Genomic DNA, 8,828 nt, shown 5'->3' with positions numbered 1-8,828 from the left:
CCTGTATAAAAGCTATTTTTAAATAGTTTAGTTTAAAATTAGAGAAAACATATTTTTTTGGAAATAGATTTTTGTGTCTGGAAAACTTTTCAAATAAACATCTCAATCACACCATAAAAGTTAATATCTGTTAAGTATCTCTTATAATCTCCAATAATGCGAAAAATTATATATATTTTTCCTGTTTTTAGTCGATTACAAACTAAACATTTATACTGTTTCTATTCATTCAAAATAAATTATTCACTCTACAACAGTGATCACAAAAGTTTATACAACAAATTAACTTTAGTATACTTTCTATACATCAAGGCAAAAAAACAATTTTAAACAAACCATCGCAATCCGAAGGTATTTTTATTGAAAAAAAGGGTCCTTTAGTTAGATCTACCGTAAAATTAGACTTCTTTAACGGTCTCTCGAGAGCTGTCAACGTGAAAAAGAACGAATATTTATCATCGACTCGTTAAATAGTAAAATTAGGGTCCTTTCTGATTTTCACGGTGTTGAAAAAATGGTGATCGGCGTGTGACAAGTTTAGAAGCGTAAAAATCTATACGAGGGTCGGAAAAATTAGTAAATATACGTGGAAGCACACTAAGATGGCGATAACATTGATTTTAAATGTCTTGGTGTCATTTTTGTTAGTCACTGTATAAAGGGTTGTTCACCACATACGACACGGAGTATTGTAGCCAAACGATGAGATTTTTACAAATTGCAAGTTTTGGGTTCGTTGAAGGACTATTAGAGCTACAATTTAAAAATATTTTTACAAAATATAGAGTGTCCCATATAAACAAAAAATATCAAAGTTGTTTTTTTTTTAAATGGAGCATCCTGTATATTATTACATATTTAGTTTCTACGATTAAAGTAAAGGTAAATTTGACTAAGGTTTACCGCATTTTATTTATTTATTTATTTATTCTACAACACTCTACAGCTTACGCCAATTACAGAGTGGGTTACACACAAAAAAAAATTCAATACAAAATAATTAAATTAAACAAAAAATAACATCAATGAGAAAAAATACATATCAATGAAAAAAAAAACAACAACAATATAAACCAAGAAAAACCACTAAACTGAACTCACAACCGAAACCAAACTGCAGCTGAAAATATCAAAATTACACTGATATAAATTATATGCATCCTGTATACGTTTCAATGGCGAATATTTACTTACATTTGTGCGCGAGGAGGCCACATAAAATGTAAAGCTATACCGAGAGCTACGTGGGACCAGAAAATTGATTTGACTGAGAACATCCGGACTATCAGTTTCATTATGTAATAACTTGTATAAAAATTTCAGCTCTGAATTTGTCCGTCGAACCTCCAAGGAATCTAGAGAATGTTTCTGCAATAAAGAGCTGTGACAGCAGCCAATTTGCGGGTAAACCTCATCAGTTCTTAAACTCAGATATTTCAGAAAACGACGCTGTACCTGCTCGAGAGCAATAATATGTGCCGCATAAAACGGCGACCATACAATTGATGCATACTCTAGCTTTGATCTTACAAAAGCATAATAGAGTAGTTTTAATGTGTTACTATTGCTAAAATCTCTAGTATTACGCACAATAAATCCCAAGGCCTTAAACGAAGATTGAACGACTTCAGATATATGCTGAACGAAAGATAGTTTACTGTCAAATGTGACACCCAAATCTTTAAAAACAGATACTCTACCTATCATCGTATCACCGATAGAATAATTATAAATTTGTGTTTCCGATTTCAAGGTATAAGACATGACTTTACATTTTTCAACGTTCAATGGTAAGTTATTATATGAACACCATGCAACTAATCGATCAACACACCTCTGAAGCCGTCCACAATCATGAGGCGAATCAATGCGGGAAAATATCTTCATGTCGTCTGCATACAGTAAGACACTTAAATCAATTATATCAGTGACACCGTTTATAAAAATGTTAAACAATAACTTTATTTAATCTTACCGTGTTTGAAATATTTCGGTTTTTGTCAAAATACAGTAATAATTTTAATGCTTCATTTCTCTAGGCTTATTTAAGTTCTTAAAACCAAATATTGTACTGAAGTATTTCTATTTACTAAATCTTGTGTTGCGATAATAAAAATTATACTACCTTATGCACAGGGTCTAAAAAATTATTTTAAATAATTACTAGCTTTAAAGGGCAATAACTTGTTTAATTTAAATACAACATCCTGTATATTTTATGAGAATCAGTTGTTATATCAGTTTTTACCTATCTCTTCAAGTTTTCGTAGAAAATGCATATTCTTATAATTTAGACCTCATTTATCAATATACCCATGGAATATTGACATTTTACGACATATTAGATTATTTTTAAAAATGTAACAAATTTTTAAAGAGTACGGATCTAATATTATTGATATAGTTCGTTTATTTCATTAAAACATAAAAAAACTGTTTATATTTGTTAAGAGGACCAATTAATATGATTCCAGTATTCAAACTACACTAATTGACTGTCTGCGTTGATTCATAATAATTGCTCCAAATACTAAAAAACTGAATTTTGTATATGTATTAGACAATGTGGTAAAAAGTAAAGTATAATTTTTTGACGAATGTTTATTTATAACAGAGACGTTCATTTTCATAACTTATTATAAATCCACATTTATTTAGAATAATTTATTAACTAACATAATTAAGTATGTAAATAATTAATATTTGGGCGGAAATAATGGTGGTATATTTAATTAATGGTATACTCTTTTATAAAGATTTAAATAGTTGCATTTTTGTATACAAATGGGCTAGTAATTTTATCGTTTTTAGCACCTGCACATTTTGTTGCTTTAAAAACAACCGAAAATGTCAATATTCCATCGGTATATTGATAAACGAGATCTAAATTATAAGAAATATTTAAGAAACACAATTTGTTACAAAAGTATCTCAATAATTCCACTCATATATGAACTATAGCTTTCAGTCCATTAATGACCAAATCAACCAAAAATTCCTAATGATTCAGACAAATAAAATTCAAAATCCCCACAAATCAGCCCTGCATTGTTTCAAACTTGTCCCCCCTGCCTGACTCTTCTTCTTCTTCTTCTTCTTCTCGTGTCCCCCCCGTTTTGGAAGCTGCATCACCTTCGCATCCTCTTCGCAGTTGAGCAAACAGACCAGCGCGTGTTTTGTTCGGAATGCGGCCCCCTAGGCGTTGCACCTGGCCGGTTGGGGACCCCTCGTATCCCCCCGGTCCCCCAAAGCTGCAAAGTATCGCCAACAACGCACTATAACACTTATGCATGCCGAATTAAGTGAAGGATTGACAGAATTCGGATGACCGATAATGTCAGGTTTACGTAATTTTTGGTTTTTATTTAATTATTTGTTAATTTATGAGAGGCTTATTTCGATATATAACAGTGATTTCAGATGTGTATTTTAGTGTATTTTTCTGTAGTTGATAAAATTTGTCTATTTTTCCATAGCAACTGTTAAAATTGCCTTATATCTATCAAAAATAGCAGATAAAATAGTACTTTAACCGCAAGGGTGGATTAAATGATACTTTAACAGCGAGGATAAGTTAAAAACTTTATTTCTTCTCGCACGTTTTTTAATCGCTTCCATTTTTGAAAATGTTTATATTCCTTTTCATAAGTTATTCGGGATTTAAATGGAAGTAGTTTGGATATGGCGTTTGTCGATCGCCTCAGCCTAAACATCTGTTTTTTTAAAATTGTACGCTTAAAAAACGAGATAAAATTTTGAAAAAAAATCCCCTGCCATAAATTTTGACCCCAAATCAAATGGTGACACTGAAAAATTATTTGGAAAAACGGAAAGGGTAGTTTTTGCAAGGGTAGGGGTTGTTTCGTGGATAATTTTTTTGACGTTATTTTTTTTGCAACGTGGGTTTATTTTTTGAAAACTACATACCCTTTCCTACGAAAAAGGTACTCTTGTTGCACATTGCCCAGAGTGATGGTTTTCGAGAAAATTGAAGGCACAGAGTTTGTTCTGATAGGTTGCTAACTGGTTAATCAACATAAATTTATGAAAGTTATGGCGGTTCAAAAGTAACCAAGTAGTTATTAAATAATTAATTTGAATATCAAAATTTCATGATTTTTAAAACATCTTTTTGCTTTAAAAACGAAATAAACCAATTACCAAAATTCCTTATTAAAATAAGTATTATATTATAGTATATAAGTAATAATTCATTCATAGTAAATGTTCAAAGTGACCACCATTCATTTCCATATGCAGACATCTGCTCTTCTTCTCCACGAGCTGCGTACCCTGTGGAATATCCCTGGTGTTGTCCGAATTTGATTGGAACAGTCAATAATGCGTTGCCGTAGTTGCTCTTCAGTATTAATCGGCACTGAGTAAACTAACCTGTTCCCCTGTTCCCCACCACCGATAGATCACATACTGAATGAAAAGGCTCCAGCAATAACCAAAGACGATGTTGTTCATGCAATAAAAGCGCAGAAAAGCGGAAAAGCTACCGGTCCCGATAAAATAAACGTTGAAATACTTAAACTCATTGCAGATAACGAAAGCAGAAGTCTAGATTTGGTAACAGCATTATTTAACAAATTATATAGCTCAAGCAAAATACCGTCAGATTGGCTTAAATCAACATTCGTAACCCTGCCAAAGAAACCCAACGCCTCACAATGTGATGACTATCGGATGATAAGTCTTATGTCCCATGTCCTCAAAACCTTTCTTAGAATCATCCACACTCGAATCTACAAGAAGTGCGAAAATCAGATGGACAGCACCCAGTTTGGCTTCAGAAACGGACTCGGAACGCGTGAAGCACTCTTCTCCCTAAATGTAATGACACAGAGGTGTAGAGACATGAATGTGAATGTATTTGTATGCTTCATAGACTATCGTAAGGCGTTCGACTATGTTAATCATCAGAAGATGATCAAAATTCTAAGAACAACCGGAGTTGACGAACATGACCTACGTTTCATATCAGAACTTTATTGGCATGAAACGGCGGTAGTTGAGATGAAGCAGTCAACATCGGAAGATATACAAATCAGACGGCAGGGTTGCGTCTTGTCTCCGCTCCTGTTTAACCTGTACTCGGAGACTATATTTAGAGAAGCACTGGATCGAATCCAGGGCGGAATCAAGTTCATTGAAATCCCAATAAACAATATCAGATATGCCGATGATACGGTTATAATAGCCAACGATATACAAGAACTGCAAAGCATTATAGATTCCGTAGTCCACTATAGTGAGATGTTTGGACTGCATCTCAATGTCTCCAAGACCAAACTATTGGTCTTTTCTAAGACTCCAATAAATGCACACCTGCGTGTTAAGGGACAAACAATCGAACAAATGACCTCAATAAAGTATTTAGGAGCTAACATCAATAGTCAGTGCGACCCGAAAAGAGAAATATTTTCAAGAATTGAGAAAGCGAGAAAAAATCTTCGTAAGAATGAAATTACCAAAATTCCTTATTAAAATAATGCATTCCTTAATTCATTCATAGTAAATGTTCAAAGTGACCACCATTCATTTCAATGCAGACATCTGCTCTTCTTCTCCAAAATCTGCGTAACCTGTGGAATATCCTTGGTGTTGTCCGAATTTGATTGGAACAGCCAATAATGCGTTGCCGTAGTTGCTCTTCAGTATTAATCGGTACTGAGTAAACCATAGCTTTGTTATTTCGTTTTTTAAAGCAATAAGATGTTTTAAAAATAACGAAATTTTGATTTTTCAATTAATTATTTGATAGCTAATTGGTTACTTTTGAACCGCCATAACTTTCATAAGTTTATGTTGATTAACCAGTTAGCAACCCATCAGAGCAAACCTTTGCCTTCAATTTTCTCGAAAACCATCACTCTAGGCGATGTGCAACAAGAGTACCTTTTTTATAGAAAAAAGTATGTAGTTTTCAAAAAATATATCCACGTTGTAAAAAAATAACCTCAAAAAAGTTATTCGCGAAACAACCCCCTACCCTTGCAAAATCTACCCTTTCCGCTTTTCCAAATAATTTTTCAGTATCACCATTTGATTTAGGGTCAAAATTTATGGCAGAGGATTTTTTTTTCAAAATTTTATCTCGTTTTTTAAGCCTATAATTTCAAAACAACCGTATTTTAAATTCACCCTATCAGTGCCCCTAGCTCCCTTAATATGCATTTTGCGCCCTATACTTATAGGAACTTTTTTTACTATTTTTAGAAGTACTATCACCCGGCGACTTTTTTTACACCATTTCAATGACACCTTGTATATGAGTATATTAATACTGTTGATCTCCAGTAAAACGTACTCTAAGCATATTAAGCAGTACCCTTTACCATCACTTAGAACAAAAGCGGTCGTCAAAGAAGCAATTTACCGAGAAATCCCCGGCATGCTTCTCACAATTTTCGCGGCCCGGTCTCAAAGACCCCCAAATCGAACAGATAGAGATTCGTGGAGAAGAGAGCAGTACCTCGCGGGTGGTTCCCTGCCCTCTCTCTGTCTTTCTCTGTCTCTCCTTGGGAGGTTTGGAGCTTGGGAGCATCCGGTGCGGCAAAGCGGGCCGTGTCATTATGACGTAGGGACCACTTAACTTAGAAAATAGGTCTTTGCTGATGGACCACTCTCTGACAGATACGATTGCTTTGTTTGGGCCGAAGTGCCGACGAATTTTGTCGTTAAAACACGGGCCCAGGTAAGCGGTACCCCGGTACTAATAAGCTACCAAGGGCGAGAGATCGATTGCTACAGATATAGTACCGACAACGCGAAAACGAGGTGGAAAAAAATGGCTGTATCATTTCTTTACTTGTTTGAACGAGATATATCACAATAAATATGCATAGTATTAATACATACAGTAATGGATATGGTTTCCACGCATGTAAAGCCTTTAAAATGGTACTTTATTAACTAGTGGAATAGTAGATATTTTTTATACAAGACGATAAAATACCAGTCGACCGAAAAGATTAATTATTCACGAGCGATGAAATTCCCAGTAAATTAATTTCGGGTGACTATAATGCAATTTTATCGTCGTGTATAAAACAATATTTTTTTCCATAGCGAGTTACGTTTTAAAAAATATTCAGAAATTATTATTTCAGGGAATTTATTACTAGAGTAGAAAAAATATTGTGCTGGGTTGGCGTTGGTTTCTATGTAATTTGACAAATAAATAAAGCTGTCTCTTTAGTTGTCAGTTTTGAGTCAATATTTTTTAATTATCTTTCGTGTCGATTGCTGATTCAATTGGAGGCAGAAATGGCTCAAAACGAAATAAGTAAATTACCAACAGATATTCAGGTTGAGGCGACAAACGCCATATCCAAACTAGTTCCATATAAATCCCGAATAACTTATGAAAAGGAATACAAAAATTTTCAAAAATGGAAGCAATTAAAAAACATGCGAGAAGAAATAAAGTTTTTAACCTATCCTCGCTGTTAAAGTATCATTTAATCTACCTTTTCGGTTAAAGTACTATTTTATCTACTATTTTTGATAGATATAAGTAGCGATGGGAACTATCGAATGAATTAGACTATCGAATGGTTAATGAATGAATGATTTCAACTATCGAATGGTTTTATTCGAATAAAATCATTCATTCATTTGTAAACTAAAGCATATGTGACAACCTCGCAGTGCGACTAAATGGTTATCGTTGAGCCACGACTATCGAATGCTTTTATGATAAATGAAATTTAGTATTCGTTTGATTTTTGTATCCGTTAGTGCATTATTAGTTCTTCCAAATTTTTATAACTTCGCCGTATAAATACTGTCCTATTTTTGCGTTTACTAAAATAGTTAAAATACTAAAATAGTAGTTATTTTTTAATTTTATTTATTGACGATTATGTGCATGTGCAGGTGGTCAAAATTTTTCCGAAAATTTGTGTGGTTTTCCGTAGTCCGATCTTTCAATTATTTAATTTTATATGGTATATGGTCTATTTTTTAATGTGAAATTTTGAGAAGTAGCAAATTTAAGAGAGATGAGATGAACTTACAATTAATTTTAAAAATACACATTTGTATTGTAGATGTTTTAATAATATGAATTAGTTGAACTTAATAATCATATTTAAGTAATGTGGTTGCATAATCATATTTAAGTAAATGGTTATCGAACTGAAACTATGGGGTGAGAAAATTAAAATAAAAGTTTTACACGTGCCAATTTAAAAAAAAAGTTAACGATGTTTGTATTTTGTTTATGCTAATTCTCTTACATGTAGTTTTTTGCGAAGAAAAAATATTTCATTTATTTTTTAAAGTAAATGCCAGTAAAAGTAAATATAATTAATTAATATAATTTTTAAATAGAGATATAAAGCACCTAATATAAATAATTTTGATTTCTAATTTTTTATTTATATTTTCGTTCCATTACACTGCATGCTTAGAAAATTAATAAATGTTTATATTTCATGATTTTAAAATTTGTTGTTAATATAACAAATTAGTTCTGTAATTATTATTATTTAACAAACCAACGTTGCCAAAAAATTTAAAGACTATATTATTTTTAAATAGGATCTAATATAAATAATTTTGACATCTAATTTGTTGTTTATATTTTGCTACTACTTAAAAAAATATTGATATTAAATCATTTTAAATTTTGTTGTTAATAGGTATAACAAATTATTACTGTTATTATTATTTATTAAACCAGTCTTTGCTTAAAAACATTAAAAATCACTTTCATGTTCTTACATCCAAAATAACAAGTATTATTGCAGTGTAACAACAGAATATTAATAAAAAAAAATGCAGAATATATAGACATACTATCCCTAACTAACTAA

Source organism: Sitophilus oryzae, unplaced genomic scaffold (genome assembly GCF_002938485.1).
Source record: "Sitophilus oryzae breed Bouriz unplaced genomic scaffold, Soryzae_2.0 scaffold_863_pilon_pilon, whole genome shotgun sequence".
In the NCBI taxonomy this organism is placed as follows: domain Eukaryota; kingdom Metazoa; phylum Arthropoda; class Insecta; order Coleoptera; family Curculionidae; genus Sitophilus; species Sitophilus oryzae.
Note: the sequence above shows the minus strand (reverse complement) of the source record.